This window comes from Dermacentor variabilis, chromosome 11 (assembly GCF_050947875.1).
Source record: "Dermacentor variabilis isolate Ectoservices chromosome 11, ASM5094787v1, whole genome shotgun sequence".
Classification (NCBI taxonomy): Eukaryota; Metazoa; Arthropoda; class Arachnida; order Ixodida; family Ixodidae; genus Dermacentor; species Dermacentor variabilis.
Window position 1 is genome coordinate 39,646,460 of NC_134578.1, and position 19,964 is coordinate 39,666,423.

Consider the following 19,964-nt stretch of genomic DNA (forward strand, 5'->3'; position numbering starts at 1 on the left):
TTGTTCCTTGACTCATGACAGACATACGAGAACGGACAGGGAAAAAAAAGGATGGCTCAAGCATACGAACTTGAGACGTTTTTACACCGCATTCAAAAAGAGAAGGAAACGTGATACGAGTAAAACAGTATTAGCTATAAAGACGGGTGCTTCAAAAGGGACATATAAATCTTGGATGAGCGCTAACTTCAGACGAATCCGTAAATAAAGCTTTTGAATAGAAGGAAGACAATTGTTGATAAGTGAAAAAAGTAATAAACAAAGAAAAAAAGTAAAAGAAAGAGAAAACAAGCCAGACTGAAGAGAATTACGTCCCTCCACCTTGCGGGTTTCCGCAGAACTATTTCGTCAAACCGAAGAGAACCGTTCGGAATTCCAGACGTCATACTGACGTGCCAGTGCTACGGTTGGATGCGAAATTCGAGGTGGCAGCCTCAGACTTTGGCCTTCGGTATTGCGCTATAAACCAAGCTGCTTCTCTTTTCACGCCAAATGTTTACAAGTTAAATCTGACAAGAACGTTTACCAATGTTAATCGATAGATAGCTAGATAGATAAATAGAGTGGAAAAGCAGGGAGGTTACCTAGAAGGGAAGCTTCTGGCTTGCTACGTTACCCGGTATGAACATACGTTATTGTTGCTCTACAGTATCCCTTTAAATGGGAATATACTTACCTGGACATGAAGGACATCAAGGTGGCAGTCACGTCTCGTGTACCCTTGATGTTCTGTTTGTATTTAGGCTGCACAGTACAGTAATGTTTTGTCTCTCTCTCTCTCTTAAGCACACACGAACACGCACACACATATTCCTTCAACGTATCATTGTAAACAAGCTCTATCGTAAGTTCACCTGCGATTCTGAGCAGAAGTAGAGACATGCAAGCAGACGGGCGTATTTGTGTCGCGCAGACGTGCGTGCAATTCTGCCTCCGCACCGGGTCGAATGAATTTCTAAATGGATCGTGACATATAGAAGACAAAATCACAAACGAAGTAATAAATAAAATTGTTCAGCGGCCATGCGCTGCATTCGAGGCAGAGTAATGCGGCGGAAAATTCAACGCCCAACAGGCTTTCCTCGGAAAATGTGCGTGGATAATGGTCCGCTCTAGCGGCAAGCGCTTGAAATGAGGCGCATCGTTCCCGGGTCCCTATGAGTGATCGTTCTATATTTCCCGGATTTGACGCTGTGATGCTTCCGGTTCGGCATCCGCATATTCACGGGCTGTACTGACAAGGTTTAGAAACAAGAAGTAATCAATTGATAAAAGCTCCCATATGCTTTTTCGTATGGTTTGCCACACGTTCCTGCATCGGGAAAAATAATCGAAGGCCCGTTACATGCCGATACTAAAGGTGGTGATGCGAGAAATGCGGCGTCTGTAAGCCGTCGCTTGAAATTGCCACGTTGGCCCTTTCGTAAGCGACATCCCTAAGGGATTACACCTTAAGCAACGGCTCTGGGCTGATGGCCATGAAGGCTGAGGGCTAAAGGTACACCATAGTAAAGATGCCGGGACAAATATTGGTCTTCTGGAGTTCTGAGACAGCTTCAAAATCTAAACATAGGTTCGACAAGAACAAGCGATACAATAGCGGAGGTAAATGTTCAACCAATGTGCAGAAATCTGCAACATATTATAGGCAACATGGAGGAAGATATAGTGGAGCTGAGCTGAATTCCCAAGCTCCTCTGTCAATCAAACAAGCCCCTCGACCCCCCCCCCCCCCCGCGCCGAGTCGTACTAATAAACATCAACAACAGCAACAATACTGCTCTCTTTTGGTTACGTGTGCCACGATAAGGAAGGTTCCTGCGTAAAAATAGATGTTACATTCACGTCTTGAAGAAGGCACGTCTGAAAGCTACACCGTTTGAAAATAGAGGTCGTTAGGACTCGTGACCTCAAACCTTAGGCGCTGTTTGGTCAGCTATGAAGTCAAACCGTACGCGCGGATCTCATTTAAAAAGAGCTTCAGGGAATCAGGAGTTCGCGACGAAGCAAATTACGTGTCCCGGAGAGCAAATGCGCTAAAAAATGTATTCCATAGTTGTCTGCTTGTATAGACAATGGTACATTGTTCAGTACCGCCAAAATAAGAGAGACAGAAACTTATTAAATACGCCATCCCACTGACAAGTTACTTAAAATGTTTGAAAAGTGAAAGCTATACTGTAGTAGCTTGGGAGGAAGGCGTGCAGTTTTGATTGGGAGAGAGCCCTCTAATCTTACCCCCCAAGAACAGAAGGTGATTCGGTATTCAGTAAGTCATTAGATGAGAAAGCAGACGACGAGCACAGTTGAGGAACGAAAGACGGTGCAGAATCCAAACGCCAAGTCAGAATGGCTCGCCCCGTTCAAGAGCGCAGCACAGAATGACGGGAGAGAAAAAGGCGAAAAAGAAAACGTCAAAGAAGCAACACGAAATGCGTCGAAGCACCCTGGCACATGCATTTTCTCCACCCAGTGAGGTAGATATGCATTGAGTGAGCAAGAAGTAAGTGCTTCGTTCGCCCGACACAATTCAAGGACAAACGGGCGAGTCCGTGTATGTGCACGTGCTATTACGAAAAACAGAACGCCATTGCTCCAGCAGCGGTTCGTCCTGAGAGTCATCATACTATCGTAATGAACTATACTTTCATCTTCTGCTCTTCAGCGCGCTTGCGTCCGACGAACATCGTTAGGCGTTTCCCTTTTTTTGCCAGTTCTAAGTAAAAAACGCAAGATGACGATAGGCGATTCGGCGAATTGGATATTCACTGTTGTATTGTTCTTTTTTCCCTTCTACATCAAGTTTGACTTGACGTCTGTGCCCATTTATTCTGCACACTTTCCTTTCTGATAATATGGCGGGAGATGAGAAGATAAAAGAGGTGGCGTATCTATTACGTGCCTTTTTCGCTCGAAGTTTGACGGAGAAGTACGAAAAAAATTTGTCCTGTTCGTCTCGTGGTCTGGATAAATTCATCTACCGAATATTTGAAGTAGTGAATAATAGCCGTGTGATTAGGAGAACGGTATATTAGGAGAGCTGGTATTGGTTCTTTATTTCTACTACGCAAGTGTCGAACACAATAAGGGAGACAGAGAAATGAAAGGACTCCGCGCTGACTATGCTGAAATCCAGCGGGTAATAGGTTCTGTTGATCTTGCTATAGGATTGTCTGGCAGACGTACTTTATCTTTACGTTGAAACGTATGCAAGACGACTGCGACTTCTACGTGCCCTAAAATGTCACCTAAAGATTGGAGATTTTGAAGCTATACTGCTCTGGTATCGACAGCCTATTGTCGACAGTTGTCGCGGTCCTGCCCAGGTTGCTTGAAAGAAAAATTCAGAACCGTCAGCCTACGGAGTGATGAAATTTAACCTCACATAAGTCAGCTCGCGACGATAAGTACTATGGCTCACATCTTTAACTATGACGCAACGAAAGGCTACAGACACTCCGTTATACGCTCCTAAACGCACCTTAATTATGTGCCACTAAATCAGTGCTACACCTTCTTTTCCCAAATATTCTGCGCTGTAACTGTGTTACAATGCTCTTACAATGCAGTTACAATGCTATTCCGAGCATTGTAACTGTGTTACAATGCTCTACTTCGAGAAACTTAAGTGCAATAATGTTACGAATTATATTAAGTAACAGGGGACTAAATCTCAAAGTGATTTCGTTAGGCATAGGTTCTATTTTGTAGGTGCAAAATTATTGCAAATATGTCCCACTCTGTGGTACCTGTCTGAAACGATGTTAAGGGTGCACACCTATTTATGCGACGGTGGCATTCATTAGAAATGAACAAAAAGAAGTAATAACGGCTGTGAGAATTTTCACGGAGATAAAGCTTCACACGCGATTGAGGCAAAAGAAAAAAAATCGGAGAAAGGAAAGCGTGATAAACTTGGCAGTGGTTTAGATGTATTCAGATTGGGTCATTTGCATGCAGGAGGTGGAAACAGCTGTCAAAAGCAACAAAAGTGATTAAACAAACGTTTGTACTTGCAGTGAAAAATAAAAGAGTATGAGACGTCCTAAAACACAGTTTTAGGGCGTCTCATACTAACGTCTCACGTCTAACGCAGGTGTTCGGGATGAGTGCGGCTGTGAAGTTATGTATCAAGTAGCGAATTTGCATTTTGTTTACTGGAAGAGTGAATTTCAATGCAGTTGTGTCTGGGGGGCGACCATCCATGTTCGTGCGTAAATATCTTCGGCATGAATTGATATAGACTGCAAAGCGTATTCGTTATTCGTGTAGTGACGTGGTCAAAAGTCTAGATAAGGACTGCACTGTCCTAAGTGGCACTTTTATGTATATTATGATTATTCTTATGTGCTGTATTTTTAGTTCTTTAATGGTAGATATTAATGGCGTTTCAGTGCTGAATGAAGGGAAGCAGTACAGCCGAGACATTTTATACCCTTGTCTTTTACAGGCACTTGCTTCTCTACAAAAGAACAAAATATGTTAGTAACGACCACGACGATGGCCAGTAACAATTCAAGAGTAAAACTTTACGAAGCAATGCCATACACTGCTTTCGCTGACTGGTGTCCTTGGAATGACTCGGGGGTCCCCTTCATCTGTTCACAATAATTACACAAACAAGCTACGTATGTGAGTTATCCTGTACAAGGATACTTGTAGTGCAAGCTCCCGTAGCTCGAAGACTGCGTATAGCCGAAAGGGGCGCGTTGGACTGAGAACTAATGCAAGGCTATTTAGCATACAGCGTGAGCCTGTCGCGATGCATTCTCTTATGCACAATCTAGGGGGGGGGGAGTGTAGAGAGCAAGAGAACTAAAGGCTGGGACTTCGGGTTGGAGCGCGACACTCATTTGCATAGCCGAAGCCGATTTCTTGTAAGCCATGTCCCACGCTCTCAGCCGCCGTTAAGGAACGTGGAATGGATTAAATCTAAGCAGCACTGGGTTCCTTTGTACAAGCCTTGACCTTTCTTTTCGAAACTTCAAGCTATGAACGCGTAGCGAGGCCTTTATTCATCCTCACAGGATTCGCTGTCGGTGTTAACGATTGTAGCGTGCAGCCTCGAATAACACTATGCCTGCACGTTACGGTATCTCTTGCAACGTACATCTGAATGTTCTGGCTAGTGTTTGCCAGGTGAAGAACTTGAGTATGGAGCTTAGTGTAAATGTACCCCTGGGGTATTAAAAATAAATAAATAAATAAATAAATAAATGAATGAATGAATGAATGAATGAATGAATGAATGAATAAATAAATAAATCGCTTCAGTACTGAGAATAACGCAAAACGATGATATTTAAGGAAGTACTCCAACAATTGTGAGGAAAGGATCAATATGTTGCTCTTCATCATTTCGGTTAATTGGCGTCTTTTAATGAGTCACAGGACTCTCAACTCAATAATAACACAATAATAATACCGATCGAAGGGCTGCTATCCTTTGTTGCTTTCGGAACGGGATCGCTTCCAACGATAAATATACTTTTGGTCGACATAATATACGATCTTTAGCGCCTACACGTCACATTAACTTGGTGAGTTCTCGTGGATTTGTGACGTGACACAGCGTGACAGACGGGCGAAGTGGACACCACCCGAAAAATTTGGAGCAATAGCCGAAGGCTAAGGGTGAAAGAGCCGTAGAATCGAAAATAATATTTTCGTTCGTTGGGCCTGATCATGCATAATCAGCGTGTGTACTCCATATCACATGGAAAGTTTTAGAGGTTTCCCTAACGTCCCGTGACAGACAGGGGAAGTCGGATGACCCGGAAAAGTTTTGACCGGCCACGGAGGGCTAGCGTCTGAACTAGAATAGACACAGAATTGAATATTTCCGCATTATAGCATACTTGAGTGCCGCTTTTTTAACTGCACGAAGCCCAACGTTTTTCATCAATTGTGTCTATGTGTTTGCGTATGTTTTTATTTGTTCGTTTGTTCATGCCATTTCTGTATTTTGTGAAAAAGCCGGTGGCGAACGTCCCAAAAATTCCCAATATCAATAAATCTATGAATAAATAAATAAATCTACGTATATTTTTTACGAGGTTATGTCCTACGTCCACATTTTGGTTTAAATGCGAGCAACTAATCACATAGTCCACAATATCGTTTCTGATACAAAGAAGTGTCTTTTCACGTGTGGATGGTCCAGAAGACTAGTTATTATAACTTTTAAATACTCAGATTAAACTTACTAAAAATGATGTTTTTGTGACCAGAAATCACGGTTTCCGTGATATGGCATGAATGGTGTATCAGCCTTGGAAGGACAAAGTTTAATGATCTGTTCCTTAATATCACGTAATTGAACCCACAGCCTAGTGCTTAAAGAACAGAGCCTCGACTACGTCCCAGAGATTCCTAATTGAGCGTTTTGTGCTCAAAGAATTGAGATAGTTTCTATATTCGCGTGTGCAGTCTGGAAAATTTCCTCGAAAACCGTGACAAGCTTGCGTGCACTTTGGTAAAAGTGTGAATGCTACGTTTAAAATGTAGGTTCATGTGAAGCAAGCATGCTGCGTGAAATTGAGCGTTCGATAAAATACCGACCCACACACACACAAAACGGAGGGGGGGGGGGGGAGTGCGTAAGAAAGTGTCAAACAGTAAATGACCGATGCCTAAAGCATGAAGGTCTCTACATTATTGCGTCATAAACTGATAGAACTGCTACAAAAACAAAGTCCACCTGAGTATTTCGTGCCGGTTTGCATTCAGCCCTTTATCTCCTTTGCTGTTCCCATCCCGTCGCTGTTTGATGCCGAACTACGATTACTGTGCCTCACAACACACGCTCATAACCTTAAACAACACATATTGTTTAATAAGATTTATAGTTTGACGGAATCTCTTTTCTTTCTCATTGCCTCTATCGATATAAATGAATCACACTTATCTGTTGCATCATAACCAGTCTAGCTTTACTTGTGCCACTGCACGATTGAGATAAACGAGCGTCTACGTCAAGCGCAGAGAAAGGGATGTGGAACAATGAAAAATTGCCCCGTCCACACAGCGATGAAAGGGAACTGAAAAAATTTGTTGCCAAGACACGGGACAGCCAAGACAAGGGATAGCCAGAACACGGGATAGCCAGGACACCTGTATAGTTAAAGCTACGCAAGAAAAAAAAAACAAGAAGCCCAAGCAAGAACTGAATGCACGCTGTGCGTTGAAGATCATCACTAACTCACCCGAGCCTCCATCCTAGCGTGATAAACGAACGAACTCGACGTTGAGTAACGGTATCACAATAATAAGAGGACCCTGCTAAATGCCAGGAAAAGTGCTGACTGCGAAAGTATCTGATAATGAGTGGCATGGATTATTTCATAGCACCGAACGCATCATATCTAGGCTACTTAAATAAGGTATGGAGGCCCAATAAGTTAAACTGACGATGAAAAAAGTAAAGAAGATGAACGCGCAGCCTGAAATAATGCTTTTTACTGTAATTATTCCTATCGCACAAGCAAAACAGAATTTAACTCTGCCGTCGAACTCGTATCTCCTGGAAAGCTGCAGCTTCGGAGGCGGCACCTAAAGCACTTGTGCACACGGCCCTAAATGGGCGCCATTAGGGGAATTGGAAAGTCGAACATCACACGCGAATGACATTGCTCTCGACGGCGACGGCAGAAGTTTACCCCTGTTGTATAAATTGAATTGTGTAATCGACGTGGCGGGCGTTTGCTTCCATATTGTCCGAATGCGATGGCGCCAACATCGAGTTACGTTAAAACAGCGGCTGCTCTTCCTCAAATTCTTTGAATTTAGATCAGAAGAGTGGGGAACACGCGACTAAAGTTCAAGAGGTCAGTCTCAGATCGCCCTTTTCGTTTCGCAGAGCCCGACACCGGATCTCATTTTTCGTGTCAGTTCGCTGCAGCAAATGGCGCTGTAGTGTGATGCCCACCCTGATGCAATTTTAGAAACCCGTCGTTGCCTCGGCCGAAGCATCGGCGATGCCTTATTGAACATATTTATGTCGCACACACAATTCTATGTTTGGTGATGCATTTTACGTGTGAACCGGATATATGGGCAGCGTAATTCAAGTAGAGTTTCCAGCGCGCTTCGGATATGCATTGTAGTTGCTTGAAAGAAAAAAAAAGGACTATTGTTAGACGGATCATTGGTAATCGAACAATAAATTTGCCGATGTCTTACAATCAGATAAAAATTGTGCTTGATTAGTCATGAAAAATCTGAAACGCTGAAAGAATCGAAGCATATTTTCCCATCAGCTTCCTCAGTAAGAAAGCCGGTTTCTTACAATTTACTGAGAAGTGTAGTAACAAATATTTCTGCGTGATAGCTGAACGACGTAAATTGAACGTTCTGCACCAATGGCATGAATTTGGGAAAAACGACTGCAACATTCCAAGTGCTTTCCAATCAGCCTCGGAATTGCTTAGCTGCGAAAAAATAGTTATGATAGGTTCCTTATGTAAATAAGATAAGGGGATTCGACGAACGACGGCTTTGAGAAACGAGTAGCAACTGCTTGCTAGGATATGGGGGCGACCTCCTGAAAACGGAGGCACGCAAAAACTTAGAGATAAGTTTTTAAAACTAACTACGAGGGGCCAAACTCACAAAAATTTGTTTCGCACGCGTTCGATATTGTTGACATTCCTGCGAAGAGTATTCCTACCAAAATTATAAACAGGCAGTTCCGTGATTATTACAAATTCATAAAAATGGGTGACGCACAAATACTGAACGCTTCTTCAGGTTGCCGCTAAAGACGGACAGTTCGTTTCATCTCCTGCATGGCTTCACTCTTACTTTACCTAGGATACCTGTATATTTTTGTTTTCCTTTATTACTCAATATTCTTGGTCTACTATCGCTCAAATTGTTCTCTTTGATGCGTGTTGCTATATGTACGGAATGTTAAGACCATGATTTTACTTTATTTTGTTGTCTTATAGTAATACCTCTCATCCACTAACCATGAAAGGAGGTTCAAATACAGCCATTGAGTATGAGGCCTCCCACTTTTGTATTTCAATTTCGCCAAAACTTGTGGCCACTTTGTGAAGCAATAAATAGCGAAATAATGATAGTTGGGGGCACACGGTGCATGTCTCTGGGAAGGCTGTCAGTGCTTTTTAAAATATCACCTGTGGTCGATAGCACAATTCTAGTCCTTGAGCTGGATTACTGAAAGAGGCGAACATCATTTGCACGTTAAATTAAAATGTATAATAGACCAGCTACTAAATTTTAACAATAAAGATTCTTTAACTAATTACCTTCCGGCACCCGTTTTAGCTTGCAACTTTTAGCCATGGCGCTTATCCAATTGAATATAATTCTGCGGATGGCATCCGCTTAGTGGTGTGCGCCATGAAACTTGAGGTAAAAATGCACTGTCGCTCCACGTATACTTTTGTCAAAATGCCATTTTAGGCATTGAAGCACAAAAGTATATGGACCACTAATGTATTTCTTCGCAAAGTACTGGAATACCTCGAAAATGATGTCATCCTGAGAATTGGTTGCGAGTGGATTCACCTTACGAATTCCCCGGCTACAATTCGTAACTTGCAGTCTGTGCTATAAGATAAAAAAGCACAAAAAATGAACAAGTGAATTTTAGCAATTTTCGATTATTGATTTCGATTTCTCGCGCAAATATTAACTGCCTGTTTGAGCAATCCAGCTCAAGGATTAGAATTGTGGTACGTGGCATATGTGACCTATGAAAAATTTTTGCGGTCTTCGCAGAAGTCTCCATTTGCGTTTTTCCTTTCACAATAGCTTGGTTTCAAATTGATTAGGTGCCAACTCATCGCGCTGTTGATCCGAGCAGCAGTCAAAGTCATCAGTGTATAAACTGAGGTTCACCAAGAAGGACGAAGACGATATTGCCGTGTTATAAAGAGAAGACAAGCGATACGCCGGTATGAAGATAATGAAGACTGATTCTAGTGGTCGGTGGCAAAACAAAAATTATAGGCTGTCTGAGGACGGGTGGCAAGTTAGCATTATCTCAATGGCAAGACGACGAAAAATGAGTGGATAATTCATAGGTTTAATGTAACACACACACACACACACGCACAAACACGCACACGCACGCACACGCACACGCACACGCGCACGCACACGCGCACGCGCGCACACACACACACACACACACACACACACACAACACAACACACACACACAACACACACACACAACACACACACACAACACACACACAACACACACACAACACACACACAACACACACACAACACACACACACACACACACACACACACACACACACACACACACACAAAACTCAACCAACAGAGCTGCTACTTATAAAATGAGGCATAGTTGCCAGAGGAATAGGTTTTTTCACAGTTTGTCATCGGAAAATAATTCATAATATATTATTACTTAAACAAACAAGATGCTCATAGGAACAAAAAATTTAACAGAAAAAAAACGTGTGCTCGAGAGATTTCTGTGGGTCTGCACACCCCCACCAGTGGTATGAGGAAAAAGTATCCTTCGCGCGTTTTCTCTATTGCCTCTTTTATTTAGCTGCGCCGTCATTAAGGCACGAAGAGGGTACCCTCGTTATCAGCAGGCAGAAACGTGCCGACCCGGTGGGACATGCTTGTTACGCGTAGCCGGATTACTAGGCACTTTCGCGGAACAAGAGCGCGGGTCGCATCCGTGGCGCGTAAATATTCATGCGACGGAGCTGAGGCCTCGACGAAAATATCCCCAGAAGTATTCGTTTTCTCTTGCGCTCTTGCAAAAAAAAAAATAAGATATATAAAAGGACGAATCATTGTTTCCTGCGTGCATGCTCATTTTCGGATGAAGCGCTGAGCTGATGCCCCAACATTAATTCGATGGTATTCCGTCATTCCTAATTAGCTACGCTCCACCGATTATCTTGCAATGCGCAGCAACTAACCCAAAATGGAGTGATTTATTTATGTATTTACTTATTCATTTATTTATTCATTCATGTATTCATCCATTCATTTATTTATCTATTGTTTACCGTCCGAAACAACGCAGCCGCAATGAAAGAAACCATAGATACGGAAAGCTTCTATTTAACTTTGACCCCATGGTCATTTTACAAACGAGTCCATAAGGCTCACTTTAGGAGCTTTGCGCATTCAACGAGCTGCGTAACGAGGCCGCTGTGACCGGGTATCGACCCGGCGACCTTGTTCTTAGCAGTTGAACGTCCACACCATTTAGTCACGATTATGCGCATTACAAGCAGGAAAATGCACGAATAGGCGACGCTCTTTATTTCTACTTTTGTTTTCCTCGTCGTTGTGATTGTTATTTTTTTCTCTCTCACTATCATTGCCTGGATTGCGCGTTTAGAATATTGAGATAGTCAGCTTTGATATCGCCGGCCTGTCAAATTTTCTAAAACTTTCTAGAGTAAAATACAAACATATACTTATAACTGTTGGGCCAATCAGCCCTTCGGTTATCCACAATATTTACCATGAGGGCACTCAATATTAGATCATTCATTCAGCCTTAAAGTTTTGTTGCCTTAACGCTACTGGGCAAAGACTGATGTTGCTGCTCATCTTGCACAAAAAAATGATTTCACTGGTTACTGATTCTCTTCTTCATATGAGACTTGGTACCTAACAAACCTTAACTTACCGAAAGTTGCCCATCAGCAGCTTCAATTTAGGATTCGTGATATTTTTCATTTAGAAATAATAGAAAAAAGATACTAAAGTACTTTTTTTTGGATAGCTCAAGGCATTGTATTGCATAGTTATATAGAAGGACGTGATGAATTCTTAGACGATATTACCAGGGCTTGTCCAAAGTTGAATGAAAATTACATGCACTATTATTTTTTTGCTGAAAGCCAATTTTACACGCACGAAAATTTCACGACTACGTCTCTTTTCATTATTTCCTAAAGAAAGTAATTATGCATACTGCCTACATTATTTCCATACTCTTAGTTGTTGAGTTATTCAGGCTTTCTTAAGGCAATTATTGGATCAAACATTTTCTTTAAGCGAGCACTTTTCAAACTTAAGGTTATTGTGCGTAACGTAGTTTTGTAACATTTTCTTTAAGCGAGCACTTTTCAAGCTGAAGGTTATTGTGCGTAACGTAGTTTTGTACAGATTAAGAAAAAGAGGAGTTAGACGGAGCTGTGTGGTGTGTGCGAGAAGCGTGATGGGTCTGAAGTAACCGAGATAAAAAAAGCTAATCTATTCTTGGAGAAAAATTATGCTTCGAGCTTTCAGCGGGCATGTTGAAGGTCGTACAACAATGTCGCATCATTTCAGCATTCGAAGAAAAATTGTCTTGTATCCTACGCTACGTTTAGAAGCCAAATTATGTACCGGAATCAAGTCCTCTCGCAACTGCCAGATAAAACAGCAATATTGTAACACAGCAATATGCAATGCCTCGGTCCATTAGACCAAATTGTTCCAATGTCACCAGCATTTGAGGGCATTCTATACTTTCTTGCTGAGTGTTTATAGTGACTGGTGAGTAAAGTAAGCGCGCCGTCTACAAATACTTTGAATATCCGTAGTAGCTCTCTTCTTTTATTTTTACTTCTTTTTCTCTAGCGGTATATGACTTTTTTGTTAAATCATTGTGCAAATAGAGCTGACGCCAATTTTTCCATAATTTCTTACAGGCATTTCGTGGTTGGTACGCTCTTTGTATTTCTCTTGTCGATGACAACCTCACGCTCTTCGCTGCTGAAGCTGTCTGAGGTTTCGCTAAAAAGCTGTAAGGTACAAATTTGAGTGATATTAAACCGTAAAAAAATCGCGTTGAGGAACTAATTAGTGCAGCTCCTCAACTAAGGACGTTCAGTCGCACAATGATCAGCCCATGAACCTTACAATGCCAGCACCCGTTTAGAATTTGATATAAAAGGACACTGAACCTAAAAAAATAAGAAACTGCCCGTGCACATAATTCAGTGGTTACACATCACAAACAACAATAATTATTGGTATCAATGGCGGCGGTTGTCGGAGACATAACTGTCATTATAGTCAATGGTCCCCATAGAGGTCATACTAACCGTAAGCATTATAGAGAAAGAGAACAATATATAGATACTACAGTCATTATACACTACCAGAACGACTCATCAGGTATAGCACTCGGGTTATAGTCATTATAGTCACCACAGGCGACATAGTGACAACGGATTTCCCGAATATTCCACCGGAAGTCCACAATCTTGTGAAACGGGCCAGACACATATCTTCCCTTAAAGAGGCTGCTCAACCTCTTCGCCGAAGTAAGTGATGCTCGCAAAACAAACGCCACTGAGCCGCTTTATAAATGCATAGCGAAGCACAGGAGTTACTACTACCTCTTCGTATGTTGGCTAAGAAGACGGTAACCCCACCTACTGCGATTTCACGATCGTTGATAGCACAGGGTGAATATTCGTCGCGCGCGACTAAGGCAGACAAGGAATGACCTTTTGCTTACATCTAGACACATCTGGAATAGCACCGGGCCGTCAAGAAGAAGTCACGTCAAGAAGCCAATACGGCCAATAGAGCTGGAGGCATTACAGAAAAGCAAGGAGATGGAACGATTGAGAACGAAAGCATTGAAATAATGCTGAAGCACCCGTTCGAATGAAGGCGCATGATTCTCAGCGGTGTGACAACTCCGGCCGCTAAAATCACCGTGCAGGTGTTTACCGTACCGTAGCTGGAAATCGCAGTTCTTGACATATGGTAAAAGCTATTCCTGGCGCCTTCACTGCTCACGCCACAGAAGCGCACGTCAGACGCCTCTGTGCTGGCTTTTCCGAGATTTCAATTGACTTAGTTACCCCAGCCAAGATATGACCGGATGACACCCGGATGACATTTATGAAGGACATTATTGACCTTTATTGATAACCAACAGAATGCTTACCTTGCCATTACCGTTCAATATCCCATCTCTATGTCATCATCCTCCCTTATCATACCTTTACCCCCTGTCTCTATGTGAGAAGTAGCAGGCTAGAACGTGCTAGTTCAAGCCGCCCTCTCTGCCTTCGTTCAGATAAATTCTCCTTTTCTAGTCCACAGGCTAATTGTAGACAATGCAGACACAATATAAATCACAGACATATACAGACATCACCGTCAATATGAACATATGTCGGCAAATTCATCATAGACTGCTAAAGCAGTCTATGATCAAATGCCAAGTCAATACTGAAGCAGTCCATATATCATAGTCGTTATATCAATCATAATCACTACAGAGACAAAACAGGTCATAGACACCATATTAATCGTAATCATAGCTATCATAGGCATGATAAACATCCTAGACTGCTAGTACTGTTAGGTTATCTCATTGTAACGATGGTATACGATTGACTAGTGTATTGCGGCAATGCGTGACGAGGGGCCAAGGACTGTGCTTCGCCTCTTCGCCTTCGCTAAAGGATGCGAAAAGAAAGGAGAAGGGGGAGGGTATTGGAGGTACAGACGCAAAGGACACAGCATCGGGATGGAGTGCAGCAAGGACAGCTGTTCGCAGCATTGGTTTCGAGGGAACGACCTGTTACCCTATCATCGACTCTAGGAATCGAACGCGCTTAGGAAGGCTCTCGTTTCCGGAAGGTCCACCCATGTCAAGGAACCGCGCTTTCTTGAGAAATTCTCCGAGGTACGTGGCCCACCGGATCAAGGGTAATGTGACTCCGAGTGCTAATGGCCCCGTTAGAAAAGCCAATGCTGCGCTTATGCAACGAGCGTTCGCACTGCAGAGAAGTACAGTGCGGCCACGCACGAGTACAGCGACCCTTATTGTGACGCCACTACCTGCGAGGTTGTTGCATTGAGCGCGTTCTTTAAGGTGCTCACGTAAAGGTTGGGCCAGACAGGGTCAAGAAGTTTGGACGTTGAACTCACTTTGACACGGTGACTTCGAACTGAGACTCAACGTCACAAGCACGTCATGTTTGAGGTATTCTGGGCCCGATCTGCCTCGGCATTCGAAAAGGAATGCGAAATGTACTCAGAAAGGGGCACCAAAACACTCGTAGCGCTGCGTGGGCTAGTTTTTATTTTTGTATTGGTTAAGAATATCGGGCCATGCTATTTAAGATTTTCGTATAAAATCTTTCTTTTTAGTCACATTTCTCATCCCCTTCTTTTTTTAGTTCAATGAAGTTGAGATCATTATACTTTTCAATGCTACCAATAATACGGGGCCGCTCACACAATGTTATTTGTTCGTGAGACATTTATGTATATTAACTTTATCGCTCCTTTCAACATAGGTATATAGTTTTGTTCGTGCTCTTCTATTTTATTTAAGTAGGCCGGCGTTTGTGCTAAGAACTCGTCGTGGATGAAAGGCTTTTGCAACTTCCGCGTTGAATCGCCTGCATTAAGATGGGCACGTTCAAGACTTGTGCTGCCGCTTGAGATGCCACATTGTCCAAGCCAATTAAGCCATGAGATGACCACAATAGTTGTCAGACGTCGTGACAAACTTACGCTCGCGTTACCTCTTGAGTCTTTGTCAGCACCAGTTCACATTCGTCGGTCACTACAGTGTACGGAATGTTCTCCCAAGTTGAAAAAGAAAATTTAGCAGGCGGCTCCGTATGAACGTTCTCTATCTTGTGGCATGATTTAATATACCCAGCCAACCACTGTCACCGCTTCTGAATTAAATCAGTGCTTTATCAGATTAGGCCACCGGGCTTCGCCTGCCGCGAGCCAAATGATTTCGTCCTTTTACTCGTAATGGTGTCAGACCTCACCCTGCAACTCTGGCTTCTAGGCATTAATTATCCATATGCGGCGAAGCTCGTTTTCTCATTTCCTTCGTTGCACATGGAAGTGTGTTCAAATCTATTTTGCCAGCTTTGAAGTCACAGCAATATTACGGCAACGGTAAGAATCCATATAAAGTAAGCAATAAATACTTACGTATGCAAGTCAGGATTTTATAGAATAGCAGATTCGAGAAGTTGATATTCTACGATGACAACTCATGTAAAAGTGCGAGCAGGACAAAGAAATTAAAAGGCCCATCCATGCACACACATGCAGGTACCTGAGTGCGTCTGTGCTTTTTACAGCGTAAGCTGTTATGGGCTCAATCCAATAGCCGTTTCGATTGGCGATTTTGTCAGCCACCACCGTTGATGTCCGTTGCAGCTATCACCACGAATGAAAAAAAAATACCCCGTTCCCGCCGAGATTGAACCATAGCTCCCTGCGTGGAAGTGAGCTGCTCCACCACTGCGCCACGACGCTGTTTGCCATCTGCTGCGGAAACACGCCCCATACAGGCGTCCTAGCGTGTGAAGGGTCACGCGGTGTGAGATGAGCTCCGTGTAGCGTAGATATGTGCACATTAGCATCGCAGTTGCATATTATTGCACCAGGTGGCACGCCATGTAGCACTTGCATTGTATCACGCCACTTGTCACGCGATGAGAGGTGCGCGTCGCGTAGCGTCGATATGTGCAAACTCGGCATTGCAGTTGCATTGTATTCCATCAGGTGTCCCGACATGCAGCAGTTGCATCTCACAGTACTACGTGTCAAGGGATGCGACGTGTGCGTCGCGTAATACCTGTGTTCACTCTTCGGTACATGTTATGGCACCTCCTCGCAAATTACGAACCGCTGTTGAAGAAGCGAATCGTAGAGTTACGTGCGCGGCTGCAACCAGGCAGCGTTAGGCTCAGCAGCCTGCCGTGCAGAAAGCAGCACAAGCCGCAGCTCGCCCTCAACGCTGGGCAGACCGTCAAATTCGTTGTTGTGAAATCGTCTCAAAGGGACTTCGCCGCAATACACAGTCCAGCTCAACGGGCACCGGGCCTTGTTTGAACTTTGCTTTCACAAACATTAAAGTACCCACAATTTCCCAGTGCATGCCCCTGGCGACCTGCTCTTCGGGCCGTAAATCACACCTGAGTGTTTCAATAAACATGTGCAAATTAAAACAGTTAATTCCGTATACTCGGTAGTTGCAGTTACTGTCGTCAAGGAATTTCCGACGGTCTCCTACGAAGTCGCTCTTCAAGCTTGCGCTGTCATTGCGCTGCATGTACACCTTAGGTCTTTGGTTTCTTATGTCTGTGTCCGGTACTCGTTTCTTAAGCTGTCCGTATGGAATCGTATACACACTTGGTCGGAGCGCACGGTCGAGAGCACAATACAGAGTAACACAATACTCGCACCAAGGTGCTTGAGCTGGTTTTACTGGGGGTCACGGTATGTGTTGCATTAGAACCGGAATGGAAGTCCCATGACTTCATACAGATGGCGTAAGAGTGCGGAGAATGTTAAGAGCACGCGAGGGTATATGCTACGAACGCTGACGATATCGACGAAGAAACCGGATACACCTGTAGTTTACTCTTCGGAGAGGTGGTGTGTCACGACGCAATATGCCGAGTACCTCGGCTTTCTTTGATTGCTTTTTTTTTTTCTGCGCAGCATGTTCGATATAAAATTCATTCGGTCATATCTCAGAAGAAAAGCAATGAAACCGCATGCACATTTGAAAGAGGGAGCGATAGTTAAATGGCATCCCCTGGGATAGGTCTAGCGACAGGCTTGACATGCTATCCCAGGGGAGAAAGAAGTTGGGTGAAAAAACAAAAACAAAAGCACGTGCATATGCCAAGACACACAAGCTCGGAGATGCACCGCTTTTGCACTTTTCTTCTTTTTTCAGGAAAAATACAGGGACGTGAAATATTTGCGATTCCTCGCTGCCTATATCGCAGTATTGAGTACCTAAACCAAGTATCTGAACGTAGAACAACAATTCCCATTTACGCTTCACAAATCCAATGTTCCCGGGTGTCGCCGCAGTCGTGACAAAGGCGCATTCCATATTCTCTGTAGGCAGGCACCGATCGCCGACGCTTTTGTCGGGATCGCGTTCCCATAATTTCCAAGATGCGATCGGCAGAGTGCGTGCGCGTCTTCGGCAAACAACGTCGGGTCGAGGAAAAAAAAAGAAAGAGGAAACCGCGTAGTGACAGCGTCACTGGATTCGGGAGAAGGGGGGCGGTGGGCAACACGGCATGGCTTGGAAAAAACGAGAGTGCAGTAGCAAGAGTGGCATAGGCCCCGAGCTCGAGAACGTTGACGTTGTTTGCCATCGGGATCGTGTTTCTTGTGTGCCGGCGCAACGCATTTCTCGTGGCTCGTCATGGGCTGGTGTGGCTGCGTCGGAAACAAGTGAAAGAAACCACGGCCCGAGCTGTTTTGGAGTCGAGAAGCGGGATTGCTGTATGCTGGAGAGGAGGGAAGGGTGGGCGTTTCAATAGCTACCGTATATACTCTAGTAAAAGCTGCGCTCGTGTTAGAGCCGCGCTTCCAGCTTGGCAACCCGAAATCGCCAAGAGTGAGTGGCTGAATAAACTTTATTTTCGAGACGACAAATTTGAGAGAAAAAAAAAGGAAAAAGAATCTTGTCTGTTGGTGGATTCTGAGCACGTGGTGCGTGGCTTATTCGGTAATTATTGCAAAAAAACTCTAAAGGGACAGAGATATCTAGTACCATGCATGACACGTTTGGCTACCGTATGCGCAAGTTTTCTGCTGAACCAAGCCCGAGGCGTGGAAAAGCGACCGTGTCGAGATATACATTAACATTGGATGCAATGCGTGCATGCTTGAAGAAATAAATGCATTATGAAAACAATAGCGTTTGCTCTAAGAGGATCGGATTAAGGCGGATACACACGGCCGACCAAAATTGGGCTCGAAATGATCCACCCTCGTGGACGCGCTGTGGTTCGTCGAGATCCCGAAATATAGTGCGGTCATTACACGAGTATTTACGGTACGTGGACAAAAACGCTGTAAAGGGCACTATCACAAAGTTAAGTGTTAGACGTAGTATGGAGCAAATAAAATGTGGGCACTTAAAAAGGTCGAGTGTAATAAAAAGAGTGAGCGACTAGACATAATAACGTCATCTGAAAGAACACAGAAAAATAAATATAGCATGGCACCAATGAAGAGAAGAGGGAAATTCGAAGTAACTGCAGGACGGGAATAATGCATAAACCAAGGAAATGAACCTATGAAGGTATGAAAGAGATTTTACAATAACAATCTTGAAATGATCGAAACCGCAATTAAGATATTTTGAAACGATGAAGAATGTGTGCGATAGAAACAAAGAGGCAAAGCAAAGTACACGAAGTACAATTGAAGAACAAGCGAATATATATCGTGAAAAAAATCAACTACCAAGTTCAGGAGGAGGAAAGATGAAAGAAATAAAAACGAAGTTAAGTGAGGAGTAAATTATGAATGAGGAGAGCAAAGGTAAAAAATTTAAGTAATGGAGCTGGTGAATATTACAATGACATGGGAAAAAAAGAAGCAAGCAGTAGTCAAGGCTTCCGTGAAAGAAAAGCCAAATGAAGAGATGCACGAAAGAAATCTCTTAGCAAAGGGAGAGACTCGAATTAAGAATGAAATCAAGTACAAGAAAATAGCACCGGAGATAGAAGGAGGAAACAAACGAGGAAAAACGAGTAGAAGGGAGCGAGAAACTGAAATAAAGCTGTGTACAATACAACAAAAAGTGATACCAAGATATAGAACCACTGCCTATGCAAAAGTGAAATAAATCCATTTTTCGAAGCAACAGCGAAGAGATAGCAGACGCACCGAACGGGAGCACGAAATCGTGTTTCTTGCCTTTTAAGCCCACACGCGATGGAGCATGCCCACTATTCGTTGTACTCACATCGCTTTCTCTCTTTCTTTCTTTCTTTCTTTCTTCCTTTCTTTCTTTCTTTCTTTCTTTCTTTCTTTATTTCTTTCTTTCTTTCTTTCTTTCTTTCTTTCCTAGACGACGCCACTGTCCGGTCGTCGTCTAGGGCGTCTCAACTCGCAGTGATTCCCACTTGCGACTCTCACCCGCTTTTCGCGAACTCTTTGCTTTCTCGAGGCAACGTCGCCGAT

The 19,964-nt window shown here is 43.4% G+C and overlaps 1 protein-coding gene across 1 annotated transcript in view; it reads left to right on the forward strand.

Annotated features, from left to right (window-relative positions):
* Window positions 1-19,964, forward strand: part of LOC142564304 (IDLSRF-like peptide) — a 149,024-nt gene that overhangs the window by 34,761 nt on the left and 94,299 nt on the right. The window lies entirely within an intron of this gene.